Source organism: Salmo salar, unplaced genomic scaffold (genome assembly GCF_905237065.1).
Source record: "Salmo salar unplaced genomic scaffold, Ssal_v3.1, whole genome shotgun sequence".
Classification (NCBI taxonomy): Eukaryota; Metazoa; Chordata; class Actinopteri; order Salmoniformes; family Salmonidae; genus Salmo; species Salmo salar.
Window position 1 is genome coordinate 79,382 of NW_025548964.1, and position 15,619 is coordinate 95,000.

Genomic DNA, 15,619 nt, shown 5'->3' on the forward strand with positions numbered 1-15,619 from the left:
ACATGTATCTCTGTTTAGGGCTCAGTGCTCTAAAATGAGTCTCTCTGGGGAGAGAGAGGAGGGGGGTCCTGCCTCTAAAATTTGTCTCCCTGGGGAGAGAGAGGAGGGGGGCCCTGCCTCTAAAATTAGACTCTCTGGGGAGAGAGAGGAGGGGGGTCCTGCCTCTAAAATGAGCATCTCTGGGGGACATGACACCAAAACTAAGAGGTGAGCTGACAATATTGTTTAAGAATGTATATTCTAAAATGCTTTTTATTCAGAAATGATTGCTTATGGGTACATTCTATATAACTGTTCTAGATTTTAGATGTGTATGAAACTGTGTTTCTTTGCAAAACGCTATATCCACCTAGATATCTATATATACACCTAGATATCTATATATCCACCTAGACATCTATATATCCACCTATACATCTATATATCCACCTAGATATCTATATATCCACCTAGATATCTATATATCCACCTAGATATCTATATATCCACCTAGATATCTATATATCTACCTAGATATCTATATATCCACCTAGATATCTATATATCCACCTAGATATCTATATATCCAACTAGATATCTATATATCCACCTAGATATCTATATATCCACCTAGATATCTATATATCCACCTAGATATCTATATATCCACCTAGATTTATATATATCCACCTAGATATCTATATATCCACCTAGATATCTATATATCCACCTAGATATCTATATATACACCTAGATATCTATATATCCACATAGACATCTATATATCCACCTAGACATCGACATATCCACCTAGATATCTATATATCCACCTAGATATCTATATATCCACCTAGATATCTATATATCCATTGTTTATCAGGAGTGGAATGTTGGTATCCAGTATATTTAACTGTGATATGTGGTTGTCCCACCTAGATATCTAAAGATGAATTCACTTGCAGATGCCATGTTAATTTGACCCAGTTTCTCACGTTGGGAAAATAACAGCAAATGTGCATTTGTTGTGGAAATTACCCACTTTAAAAGTCTATATAAAGCCTTGTAGTGGTTTAATCATTTCTTTAAACAATGAGATAATTTACCAACATTTCTGAAAAGTGATTTATAGCGTTTTGTAATGAAACTCTTATGTTTCCCCATCTGAGCTCAGAGTAGATGAGAGATGTTATGTTTGTCTCTGTTCTGTTGAAGCCCAAACAAGCAGGAGAGACCAGCCTCCCCTGTTCCCTGCTGTGTGTCCATGAAGAGTGACAAGTCTATGGGTCTACCTATAGAGTTTAGAGAGGGAGACTTTTCTACTGAACAAAGGTAAGAAGAACTCATTGGTCAGTGAGTTAAACAACACTGTCTCTAGTCATTTCTCCTCTCCCCTTTTCCCATTTATTGTTGTTGTTTTCATAATCCATAGGCTTTTCCTTATGTCCATTTTCACAGTCCTAAAACAGTAAACAAACACAACATTTCCTCCCTGTGTGCGTGCGTGTGCGCGCGTGCGTCCCGGCTACCTGCCGCCCCAACGCTCTAACCACTAGGCTACCTCCCGCTCCAACGCTCTAACCACTAGGCTACCTGCCGCTCCAACGCTCTAACCACTAGACTACCTGCCGCCCCAACGCTCTAACCACTAGGCTACCTGCCACCCCAACGCTCTAACCACTAGGCAACCTGCCGCTCCAACGCTCTAACCACTATGCTACCTGCCGCCCCAACGCTCTAACCACTAGGCTACCTGCCGCTCCAACGCTCTAACCACTAGGCTACCTGCCGCTCCAACGCTCTAACCACTAGGCTACCTGCCGCCCCAACGCTCTAACCACTAGGCTACCTGCCTCCCCAACGCTCTAACCACTAGGCAACCTGCCGCTCCAACGCTCTAACCACTAGGCTACCTGCCGCTCCAACGCTCTAGCCACTAGGCTACCTGCCGCCCCAACGCTCTAACCACTAGGCTACCTGCCACCCCAACACTCTAACCACTAGGCTACCTGCCACCCCAACGCTCTAACCACTAGGCTACCTGCCGCCCCAACGCTCTAACCACTAGGCTACCTGCCGCCCCAACGCTCTAACCACTAGGCTACCTGCCACCCCAACGCTCTAACCACTAGGCTACCTGCCGTCCCCCCTCTAACCACTAGGCTACCTGCCGCTCCAACGATCTAACCACTAGGCTACCTGCCGCTCCAACGCTCTAACCACTAGGCTACCTGCCGCTCCAACGCTCTAACCACTAGGCTACCTGCCGCTCCAACGTTCTAACCACTAGGCTACCTGCCGCCCCTCCACTCTAACCACTAGGCAAACTGACGCCCCAACGCTCTAACCACTAGGCTACCTGCCGCCCCAACGCTCTAACCACTAGGCTACCTGCCGCTCCAACGCTCTAACCACTAGGCTACCTGCCGCCTCAACGCTCTAACCACTAGGCTACCTGCCGCCCCCCCTCTAACCACTAGGCTACCTGCCACCCCAACCCTCTAACCACTAGACTACCTGCCGCCCCTACACTCTAACCACTAGGCTCCCTAACGCTCTAACCACTAGGCTACCTACCGCCCCAACGCTCTAACCACTAGGCTACCTAACGCTCTAACCACTAGGCTACCTAACGCTCTAACCACTAGGTTACCTAACGCTCTAACCACTAGGCTACCTAACGCTCTCACCACTAGGCTACCTATCGCTCTAACCACTAGGCTACCTGCCGCCCCAACGCTCTAACCACAAGGCTACCTGCCGCCCCAGAATAAGATGTAGGCCTATCAGGGGCTATTAGTTAGTTTTCAGGCCTTGTGGGAGGGTTTTGAGTAGTCATTGGGCTAGAAAAAGTAATTACATTAAATCACCTGACTGTTTGGATGTGTCTGTTAGTAAACTGTTTTATTTCTAAGAGATAATGAATACAATTATTAGTTGTCACTGTGTTAACCACAACCAACATGCTGGATCTCTGTTTAGTTTTCACAGTGTTGACCACAACCAACATGCTGGATCTCTGTTTAGTTCTCACTGTGTTAACCACAACCAACATGCTGGATCTCTGTTTAGTTGTCACTGTGTTAACCACAACCAACATGCTGGATCTCTGTTTAGTTGTCACTGAGTTAACCACAACCAACATGCTGGATCTCTGTTTAGTTGTCACTGTGTTAACCACAACCAACATGCTGGATCTCTGTTTAGTTGTCACTGTGTTAAGCACAACCAACATGCTGGATCTCTGTTTAGTTGTCACTGTGTTAACCACAACCAACATGCTGGATCTCTGTTTAGTTGTCTCTGTGTTAACCACAACCAACATGCTGGATCTCTCTTTAGTTGTTACTGTGTTAACCACAACCAACATGCTGGATCTCTGTTTAGTTGTCACTGTGTTAACCACAACCAACATGCTGGATCTCTGTTTAGTTGTCACTGTGTAAACCACAACCAACATGCTGGATCTCTGTTTAGTTGTTACTGTGTTAACCACAACCAACATGCTGGATCTCTGTTTAGTTGTCACTGTGTTAACCACAACCAACATGCTGGATCTCTGTTTAGTTGTCACTGTGTAAACCACAACCAACATGCTGGATCTCTGTTTAGTTGTTACTGTGTTAACCACAACCAACATGCTGGATCTCTGTTTAGTTGTCACTGTGTTAACCACAACCAACATGCTGGATCTCTGTTTAGTTGTCACTGTGTTAACCACAACCAACATGCTGGATCTCTGTTTACAGGGGTCAGTGCTCTAAAATGAGTCTCTCTGGGGAGAGAGAGGAGGGGGCCCCTGCCTCCAAAATGCATCTCTCTGGGGGACATGACACCAAAGCTAAGAGGTGAGATAACAATTTTATGAATAATTCATTAAGTTTATTTCCTAAATAAATAGCTATCTTAAGGTGAATGCACTTACTGTAAATCTCTCTGGATAAGAGCATCTGCTAAATCAGGGGTTCTCAATCCGGGGTCTGCAGAGGTACTGCAGGGGTTCTGCAGGAAGCGCGGGGAGTGGTGGTGTATCCAGGGAGAAAACTAAACTAATATTCTGAAATGTCATTGTGGTCTTATGTTCCCATCTATTGGAATTATTTAGCAACTGCAGTAGTACTGAAAAAATGTGTTATTCCTTACTAAAGTAGTAATTACTGAGAATTACTAGTTAATTGTATCACTTACAATCATAAAATAACAACTTATACCATAACAAACAATTAAACTGACATAAACCAAAATCACTATATATGTAGTTATTTAGTTAATTACCAAATTGAGCCGGTCGGTCACATTTGAGAGTGAGGTATATAGCATTTTGCAAGAAAAAACATGATTTTTGTCTCTCTGAAATGAAACCATCAAGTGATAGATTTTAAACAAATCCTTGTCTGTGAGAGATGTAATAATTAATACATAATTTCATTAAACAATAAAAGCTCATTTCTGTAAAGTGATATGTTGCGTTTTGGAACTCTTCTTATGTTTCCCATCTGAGATCAGAGTAGATGAGAGATGTAATGTTTGTCTCTGTTGTGTTGAAGTCCAATCAAGCAGGAGAGACCAGCCTCCCCTATACCCAGCTGTGTGTCCATGAAGAGTGACCTGTCTATGAATCTTCCTATATCCTTTAGAAAGGGAGACTTTTCTACTGAACAAAGGTAAGAAGAACTCATGGGTCATGGTCAGTGAGTTAAACAACACTGTCTCTAGTCATTTCTCCTCTCCCATTTTCACATTTTCTTTTGGTTGTTTTCATAATCCATAGGCTAATACTGTCCATTTTCATAGTCCTAAAATAATGTTAAACAAACACAACATTCCCTTTGTGTGTGTGTGTGTGTGTGTGTGTGTGTGTGTGTGTGTGTGTGTGTGTGTGTGTGTGTGTGTGTGTGTGTGTGTGTGTGTGTGTGTGTGTGTACTCCCTGGATGAGGAGATGTAATCTCATGTTCTGTCCACAGAAACCAACATGAGAGATCAGAGTCAGAGATTCTCAGTGGTCAGTCTTCCCAGAGTCATCAAACAGACCTGGACTCTATATTCAGTGTATGTGATCCTGTTATGTACTTTTGTTTTTGTTTACCTCAAGTAAAGTTGATCTGTCAATTATTCATTAATGTGTTAATGAGAAAGCATTTCTTCTCTTGCTTAACTTATTTACTTGATTTATTTTAGTTGCTTGAAGAGAAAATTATGACATTTGTGAAGAACGAGCTGAAGATGTTCAAGAGGATTCTTAGTCCAGAACTCCCAGAATGCTTTGAGAGTCAGAAGCAGGATGAGGAAGTGGTGGATGCTGAAGATGAGAAGCAGGAGAGCAGTGCCAGAGAGGGAGCTCTGAAGATCACACTGCACGTCCTGAGGAAAATGAACCAGAAGGAGCTTGCTGACACACTGGAGAAATGTAAGATCTGTCTGCCTCATGTTGAATGATGTTTTATAACATTTAAAAGCTGTGGCTAAAGTACAGCTAAAGTAGCTGTGTAACTCAATGATATTGTATCAGCCTTAACACAACACCTAGTGGCCTCATCAAGTAGCAGAAGGGATGTGTTGTGTTGATTAATTTAGAGAGAGAGAGACAGAGACAGTGAGACAACATTAATAATACCATCAATAACACCAATAATAATATAATCAGTCACACCAGTCTGGAATGCATTAAGAAAACATTTACACATTTATACAGTCAGTTAAGAGAATAAATTATTATTTAAAAACTTTAACAGTCCTTCAATACTGTAGACATTAAAACAGATGTAATATTAATATCCTCTGTGTTATTTCTAGATTCAGATGAGCTTGCTGTGATTTGCCAACGTGAACTCAAATCTAATCTAAAGAAGAAGTTTCAATGTGTATTTGAGGGAATCGCTAAACAAGGAAACCCAACACTTCTCAATAAGATCTACACAGAGCTCTACATCACAGAGGGTGGAACAGGACAGGTCAATAATGAACATGAGCTGAGACAGATTGAGACAACAACCAGGAAACAAGCAAGACCAGAGACTGCAATCAAATGTAACGACATCTTCAAACCCTTAACTGGACAAGACAAACGTATCAGAACTGTGCTGACAAAGGGAGTTGCTGGCATTGGAAAAACAGTCTCTGTGCAGAAGTTCATTCTGGACTGGGCTGAAGGAAAAGCAAATCAGGATGTTCAATTTGTGTTTTCATTCCCTTTTCGGGAGCTGAATTTGATGAAAGAGGACAAACACACTTTCATTGAACTTCTTAATCACTTCTCAATGGAAACCAAACAATCAAGAATCTCCAACTACAACAAGTACAAAGTTCTGTTCATCTTTGATGGTCTGGATGAGTGCCGACTGCCCCTAGACTTCCAGAAGAACGAGATCTGTTGTGACGTCACAGAGTCAACCTCAGTGGATGTTCTGCTGACAAATCTCATCAAGGGAAATCTGCTTCCCTCTGCTCTCCTCTGGATAACTACCCGACCTGCAGCAGCCAATAGGATCCCTTCAGAGTGTGTTGACCAGGTGACAGAGGTACGAGGGTTCAATGACCCACAGAAGGAGGAGTACTTCAGGAAGAGATTCAGCGATGAGGACCTGGCCAACAGAATCATCTCACACATAAAGACATCAAGGAGCCTCCACATCATGTGCCACATTCCAGTCTTCTGTTGGATTTCTGCAACAGTCCTTGAAAACCTGCTGAAACTTAAGAGAGAAGAGATGCCCAAGACTCTGACTGAGATGTACACACACCTTGTGGTGTTTCATACCAAACAGAAGAATGAAAAGTATCTTGGGAAAGAAGAGACAGGTCCACACTGGAATAAAGAGAGCATTCTGTCACTGGGAAAACTGGCTTTTCAACAGCTTGTGAATGGCAATCTGATTTTCTATGAAGAAGACCTGAAAGAGGCTGGCATTGATGTCAATGAAGCCTCGGTGTACTCAGGATTGTGCACACAGCTCTTTAAAGAGGAATTTTCGCTGTACCAGGACAAGGTGTACTGCTTCGTTCATCTGAGCATTCAGGAGTTTCTGGCTGCTGTATATGTGTTCCTCTCATTCATCAACAACAATGAGAATCTAATGGCCGAACCGCAATCAACGTCCAGGAACCTTTCTGCGCTGTTCAGAGACAAGTCTGAAGTTTCTTTCTACAAAAGTGCTGTGGATAAAGCCTTACACAGTGAGACGGGAAACCTGGACCTGTTCCTCCGCTTCCTTCTGGGACTCTCACTGAAGTCCAATCAGAAGCACTTACGAGGTCTACTGACAAAGACAAGAAGTAGCTCAAAGACCCATGAAAAAACAGTCAAGTACATCAAGGAGGAGATCAGGGAGAATCTCTCTCCAGAGAGGAGCATCAATCTGTTCCACTGTCTGAATGAACTGAATGACCATTCTCTAGTGGAGGAGATCCAAAGCTACCTGAGCTCAGGAAGTGTCTCAAAACCCAACCTGTCACCTGCACAGTGGTCAGCTTTGGTCTTTGTGTTGCTGACTTCAGAAAAGGAGCTGGATGTGTTTGACCTGAAGAAATACTCCAGATCAGAGGAAGGTCTTCTGAGGCTGCTGCCAGTGGTCAAAGCCTCCAGAGCTGCTCTGTGAGTACATAAAATGACATATAAGAAGTATTCATCAGGAAGAAATATTCAGGTTAAAGAAAAATATGCATTATAATATGTGTATAATATTATATTGAAAACATTGAATAAATGCATTGATTTTCACATTAGTATAGTATAACAATATGACCATACAATTCTAGGAGACAGAAGAAGAATCTATATGTTGTTTGGGAGAATTAACCAAATGCATCTGCCATTGTCCTTCTACACTAAATTAACAATGTGTTTGAAGTCATGATCTCTTTGTCTCCAAAGAATAGCAGTGTGGTTTTAATATGATTAGACTCTTTGCAGGCTGTCAGGCTGTGGAGTCACAGAGGAAGGCTGTGATTCTCTGGTCTCAGCTCTGAGGTCAAACCCCTCACACCTGAGAGAGCTGGACCTGAGTAACAATGACCTGAAGGATTCAGGAGTGAAGCTGCTCTCTGCTGTACTGGGGAATCCCCACTGTAAACTGGAGACTCTGAGGTCAGTATTATCAGATATGAAAGTACTTTATGCATGTAGTTCTCCCATTTGAAAAAGTCGTAATTATTCGGACATATTACTTATAGTGTATTAAAGTAGTCATAAGTTTAGCATGTTGTCCCATATTCCATGCCTGCTGTCACGTTTCTCTAAGACAGAACCCAGAAGCAGACCAGGACAAGGTGAGTAAAATGAAGGTGAGTATTTATTGGTAGTCTTGATGTGTAATTTGAGTGATCCAGGAGACGAAGCGGAGGTGAGTTGATGAGAGTAGATGGGAGGATTCAATGACGTCACTGTATCCACCGACGGCCAGGCAAGGGAGTTGAATGTTCCGGGAGGATGACTGTAGACAGAGTAAACGGGGGGGAGTAACCAGTAACAAGAACAAAACAACAAGACTAGCTCAGGAAACATGAGGCTGTTCGTTGCTAACGATCCAGCAGGGAATGGATGTCAGCTCAGGGCTTATGAAGAGGTGATGATCAGGACCAGGTGTGCAGAAGGTTGATGAGATGGGGGTGTAGGGTAATCACTAGATCTCCCGCCTAACTTCGTCGCCTGGCAACCAGACAGGGTAATAATATCACTAGATCTCCCGCCTAACTTCGTTGCCTAGCAACCAGATAGGTTTCTGAACGCACCCTTAGACTCCAAACAGAAAACAGTCAGCTCAGGCAGAAACAGACTCAGGAAGCGGGATTCCTGACACCTGCAGTGATTACATCAAGCTTGTGATTCTACTAACAAAGATCAAACCCCCTCTGTTATTGGTAATTGTGAGAGGTTAGCATGTTTTGTTGTATCCTCTGTTATTGGTAATGGTGAGAGGTTAGCATGTTTTGTTGTAGCCTCTGTTATTGGTAATGGTGAGAGGTTAGCATGTTTTGTTGTAGCCTCTGTTATTGGTAATGGTGAGAGGTTAGCATGTTTTGTTGTAGCCTCTGTTATTGGTAATGGTGAGAGGTTAGCATGTTTTGTTGTATCCTCTGTTATTGGTAATGGTGAGAGGTTAGCATGTTTTGTTGTAGCCTCTGTTATTGGTAATAGTGAGAGGTTAGCATGTTTTGTTGTAGCCTCTGTTATTGGTAATGGTGAGAGGTTAGCTGTTTTGTTGTAGACTCTGTTATTGGTAATGGTGAGAGGTTAGCATGTTTTGTTGTATCCTCTGTTATTGGTAATGGTGAGAGGTTAGCATGTTTTGTTGTATCCTCTGTTATTGGTAATGGTGAGAGGTTAGCATGTTTTGTTGTAGCCTCTGGTATTGGTAATGGTGAGAGGTTAGCATGTTTTGTTGTAGCCTCTGTTATTGGTAATGGTGAGAGGTTAGCATGTTCTGTTGTGGCCTCTGTAACTTTCTCACTCATTCTGATTCATGATTTATTCATGATTTTTCTTAATCATGGCATCATCAGAATTTAATTTTTAATCGTCAATCACATACAGTTGAAGTCGGAAGTGTACATACACTTAGGTTGGAGTTATTAAAACGTGTTTTTGAACCTCTCCACAAATTTCTTGTTAACAAACTATATAGTTTTGGCAAGTCGTTTAGGACATCTACTTTGTGCATGACACAAGTAATTTTTGAAACAATTGATTACAGACAGATTATTTCACTTATAATTCACTGTATCACAATTCCAGTGGGTCAGAAGTTTACATACACTAAGTTGACTGTGCCTTTAAACAGCTTGGAAAATTCCAGAAAATTATGTCATGGCTTTAGAAGCATCTGATAGACTAATTGACATAATTTGGATGTATTTCAAGGCCTACCTTCAAACTCAGTGCCTCTTTGCTTGACATCATGGGAAAATGAAAAGGAATCAGCCAAAATCTCAGAAAAAAATTGTAGACCTCCACAAGTCTGCTTCATCCTTGGGAGCAATTTCCAAACGCCTGAAGGTAACACGTTAAATCAATAGTACGCAAGTCTAAACACCATGGGACCACACAGCCATCATACCATCCCAACTGTGAAGCACGGCGGTGGCAGCATCATGTTGTGGGGGTGCTTTGCTGCAGGAGGGACTGGCGCACTTCACAAAATAGATGGCATCATGAGGCAGGAAAATTGTGGATATATTGAAGCAACATCTCGAGACATCAGTCAGGAAGTTAAAGCTTGGTCACAAATGGGTCTTCCAAATGGACAATGACCCCAAGCATACTTCCAAAGTTGTGGCAAAATGGATTAAGGACAACAAAGTCAAGGTATTGGAGTGGCCATCACAAAACCTTGACCTCAATCCTATAGAAAATTTGTGGGCAGAACTGAAAAAGCGTGTGCGAGCAAGAGGCCTACAAACCTGACTCAGTTACACCAGCTCTTTCAGGAGGAATGGGCCAAAATTCACCCAACTTATTGTGGGAAGCTTGTAGAAGGCTACCCGAAACGTTTAACCCAAGTTAAACCATTTAAAGGCAATGCTACCAAATACTAATTGAGTGTATGTAAACTTCTGACCCACTGGGAATGTGATGAAAGAAATAAAAGCGGAAATTAATCATTCTCTCTACTATTATTCTAACATTTCACATTCTTAAAATAAAGTGGTGATCCTAACTGACTTAAGACAGGGGACTTTTACTAGGATTAAATGTCAGGAATTGTAAAAATGGAGTTTAAATGTATTTGGCTAAGGTGTATGTAAACTTCTGACTTCAACTGTATGTATTAAAATACCCTCAAATAAAAGGTGACATTATATACTGTCACCTCATATGAAACATTTGATCTGAAATCCAAAATGTTGGAGTACAGAGCCACATTTAAAATGTTATCTTCACTGTCAAAATAGATATGTGTGGACTGTATACTCAATACAATCTAAATCTGATACCTCACTGTCTGTCTTTTGACTGATATTGATTTTAAACTGGTCTGGGCAGTCTACTCAAATATTTGTACTATACATGTTTCTATCTGCAGGCAATACTTTGATCATTTGTCATTTTTAATGATGATACATTCATTTACGAATAGATATGGCAGGTTTCAGGACACTGATATCTGAAAAATGTTGAAAAATTATACTGCCACTATTTTCACCACCAAAGCATAGCAGTGTGATTTTAATTTGATTTGACTCTTTGCAGGCTGTCAGGCTGTCTAGTCACAGAGGAAGGCTGTGCTTCTCTGGTCTCAGCTCTGAGGTCAAACCCCTCACACCTGAGAGAGCTGGACCTGAGTAACAATGACCTGAAGGATTCAGGAGTGAAGCTGCTCTCTGCTGGACTGGGGAATCCCCACTGTAAACTGGAGACTCTGAGGTCAGTATTCCTGTAGTTGGTCAACAAGTGATAACTGTTCACCAGATCCACATGTGTTTACCAGACACACATAGTCCACACCATATGTGTTTGGACAGTGAAGCTTACAGTTTTAAATGTGGTGCTATGCTCCAGCCTTTTGGATTTGAGATGTTTCATATTAGGTGACAGTACAGAATGTCACCTTTTATTTGAGGGTATTTTCATACATATCTGTTTTACCATTTAGAAATTAAAGCACTTTCTGTACGTAGTTCTCCCATTTGAAGAAGTCTTAATTATTTGGACAAATTCACTTATATTGTATTAAAGTAGTCATAAGTTTAGTATTTAGTCCCATGTTCCATGCCTGCAGTGATTACATCAAGCTTGTGATTCTACAAACTTGTTGAATTCATTTTCAGTTTGTTTTGGTTGTGTTTTGGATGATGTTTTTCCAAATAGAAACTGATTGGTGAATAATGTCCTGTCATTTTGGAGTCACTTTACTTGTATTGTCAGTAAGAATAGAAGATGTTTCTGAACACTTCTACATTCATGTGGATGCTACCATGATTATGAATAATCATGAATGAATCGTGAATAATGAGAAATTTACAGAGGCACAAAGATCAGACCCCCTCTGTTATTGGTGTTATTCTGTATACTTCTGGCCCTTCTTTGGACACGGTGTTAACTAACCTCTAGACGAGCTTCAATGCCATACAGCTCTCCTTCCGTGGCCACCAACTGCTCTTAAATACAAGTAAAACTAAATGCATGCTCTTCAACCGATCGCTGCCTGCACCTGCACGCCTGTCCAGCATCACTACTCTGGACGGTTCTGACTTAGAATATGTGGACAACTACAAATACCTAGGTGTCTGGTTAGACTGTAAACTCTCCTTCCAGACTCACTATAAGCATCTCCAATCCAAAAATAAATCTAGAATTGGCTTCCTATTTCGCAACATAGCATCCTTCACTCATGCTGCCAAACATACCCTTATAAAACTGACCATCCTACCGATCCTCGACTTCTGCGATGTCATTTACAAAATAGCCTCCAATACCCTACTCAATAAATTGGATGCAGTCTATCACAGTGCCATTCGTTTTGTCACCAAAGCCCCATATACTACCCACCACTGCGACCTGTACGCTCTCGTTGGTTGACCCTCGCTTCATACTCGTCGCCAAACCCACTGGCTCCAGGTCATCTACAAGACCCTGCTAGGTAAAGTCCCCCCTTATCTCAGCTCACTGGTCATCATAGCAGCACCCACCTGTAGCACGCGCTCCAGCAGGTATATCTCTCTGGTCACCCCCAAAGCCAACACCTCCTTTGGCCGCCACTTCTTCCAGTTCTCTGCTGCCAATGACTGGAACGAACTACAAAAATCTCTAAAACTGGAAACACTTATCTCCCTCACTAGCTTTAAGCACCAGCTGTCAGAGCAGCTCACAGATTACTGCACCTGTACATAGCCCATCTATAACTTAGCCCAACTACTTCTTCCCCTACTGTATTTATTTATTTATTTAGCTCCTTTGCACCCCATTATTTCTACTTTGCACTTTCTTCCACTGCATATCTACCATTCCAGTGTTTTACTTGCTATATTGTATTTACTTTGCCACCATGGCCTTTTTTGCCTTTACCTCCCTTATTTCACTTAATTTGCTCACATTGTATATAGACTTATTTTTCTACTGTATTATTGACTGTATGTTTGTGTAATACCCTTGTTTGAACCAAGTATTGAGTTTATTTGTTATAATTAATTGGTATTATATTTAAAAGATGATTGAATTGCTCCTAAACTGTAATGTTGTTAATGCATTATGCTTTTTGAAGAAATATTTATTTAATGTATAAGTGAATAGTTTGTTTTACTTTGAAGTTTAAGTTTTGACCAATAAGGTCGCTTGTTAAGTTGTGGCCAATGGGAGTTGACCTGGTTAACGGGAGGGAAAAAGACGTTGATGAAAGGATGGACGTTTTACCTCAGGACGGTTGGTGAAGAAAAATTATAAAAGAAGACGACAGAACTACAACAAAACCCATAGCTACTAAGACATTAAGGGAAATACATGTTTTATTTAATAAAAGAGTTGTTATAATTTAGTTAAAACTTAGTAAAGACTGAATCTACCGTCTCGTTGTGGAGGTATTAGCCAGCATTGAGGTTAGCCTAGCATCGTGTCACACCGGGAGATAATTGCTTGGGAAGCTTAAAGAGTTCGTGTTGCCATGGGGATATCGGTTACGGCTAAGGAGTACTGTCTGCATGGGTAGCTGTGCTTGCCTTGGACTTGGTGAGGAAACCAGCATGGAACTGCCATACTTCGCTGAGGGAATATCCACCAAGTAGTGAGTAACCACAATGTGAGGTGCTTATAAATAAATACATTGGTAATGGTGAGAGGTTAGCATGTTTTGTTGTAGCCTCTGTTATTGGTAATGGTGAGAGGTTAGCATGTTTTGTTGTATCCTCTGTTATTGGTAATGGTGAGAGGTTAGCATGTTTTGTTGTATCCTCTGTTATTGGTAATGGTGAGAGGTTAGCATGTTTTGTTGTAGCCTCTGTTATTGGTAATGGTGAGAGGTTAGCGTGTTTTGTTGTAGCCTCTGTAACTTTCACACTCATTATTATTCATGATTCATTCATGATTTTTCTTAATCATGATATCATCAGGATTAATTTAGTAGTGTTTAGAAACATGTTACCAAATCACTTAGACAGAAAATTACTCCAGTCATCATCCACCATTTTATTGATGAGCAAAATATAACCCAAAACACAACCAAAACAAACTGCATTGTAACCAACGAGTTTGAGTCACAGGCTGTAACGGGTGTCGTAAGGATTGGACCAAGGCGCAGCATGTTTAGTGCTCATCATGAAACTTATTTGAATGAACAAAAAAATAAAGTGCAACAGCTAAACAGTTCTGTCAGGAACATTAACTAAACAGAAAATAACATCTACCCACAAAACCCAAAGGAAAACAGGCTGCCTAAGTATGGCTCCCAATCAGCAACAACGATATACAGCTGTCCCTGATTGAGAGCCATACCCGCCAAAACAAAGAAATACCAAACATAGAAAAGGGACATAGAATGCCCACCCCAACCCACACCCTGACCAACCAAAATAGAGACATAAAAGGATCTCTAAGGTCAGGGCGTGACACAGACTTGATGTAGTCGCTGCATTCAAGGAATATCGGACCAAATACTAAACTTTTGACTACTTTAATACACTATGAGTGAATTAGTCAGAAAACATATGACTTCTTTAAATAGGGGACTAGATACATAAAGTGCTTTTCATTTTCTAAATGTTAAAACAGATATGTATTAAAATAACCTCAAATAAAAGGTGACATTATATACTGTCACCTCATATGAAACATTTGATCTGAAATGTAAAATGTTGGAGTTTAGAGCCACATTTAAAATGTTATCTTCACTGTCAAAATAGATATGGTGTGGACTGTATACTCAATACAATCTAAATCTGATACCTCACTGTCTGTCTTTTGACTGATACTGCTTTTAAACTGGTCTGGTCAGTCTACTCAAATATTTGATAATATGCATCTTTCTATCTACAAGCAATACTTGGAAAATGTGTCATTTATAATAATGAAACATTTATGAATAGATATGTCAGGTTTCAGGACACTGATATTTCTGAATATGTTGAAAAAATATACTGCCACTATTTTCACCACCAAAGAATAGCAGTGTGATTTTAATATGATTTGACTCTTTGCAGGCTGTCAGGCTGTCTAGTCACAGAGGAAGGCTGTGCTTCTCTGGTCTCAGCTCTGAGGTCAAACCCCTCACACCTGAGAGAGCTGGACCTGAGCTACAATCACCCAGGAGACTCAGGAGTCAGACTGCTCTCTGCTGGACTGGAGGATCCACACTGCAGACTGGAGAAACTCAAGTATGTAGAGGGTTTATGTCAATGTTCATATCAGACATGTTTGACTTTTCAGGCTTCTGACCACCACTTGGACAAAGTTATATGGTGACTGTGTGTGTGTGTGTGTGTCCTGTCTGTGTGTCCGTGTGTGTATGTCCTGTGTGTGTGTGTATGTCCTGTGTGTGTCCAAGTGTGAAACACACACACGGACACACAGGACATACACACACGGACACACAGGACATACACACACACACACAGGACACACACAGGACACACACACACACACACACAGGACACACACACACACACACACAGGACACACACACACACACACACACAGGACACACACACACACACAGGACA

General features: G+C 41.4%; 2 long non-coding RNA genes across 2 annotated transcripts in view; both read left to right on the forward strand.

The window, feature by feature from the left end:
- The first annotated feature begins 3,752 nt into the window (after window positions 1-3,752).
- LOC123735042 (uncharacterized) lies at window positions 3,753-4,994 on the forward strand. The gene is made up of 3 exons (XR_006765227.1): window positions 3,753-3,824; window positions 4,524-4,640; window positions 4,942-4,994. It is a non-coding gene; the product is annotated as an uncharacterized lncRNA (long non-coding RNA).
- Window positions 4,995-14,695: 9,701 nt separating this feature from the next.
- The window catches only part of LOC123735040 (uncharacterized), a 7,114-nt gene continuing 6,190 nt past the window's right edge, over window positions 14,696-15,619 (forward strand). Inside the window, exon 1 of the long non-coding RNA XR_006765225.1 lies at window positions 14,696-15,274. This is a non-coding gene — a long non-coding RNA (uncharacterized lncRNA). The remainder of the gene's footprint in view (window positions 15,275-15,619) is intronic.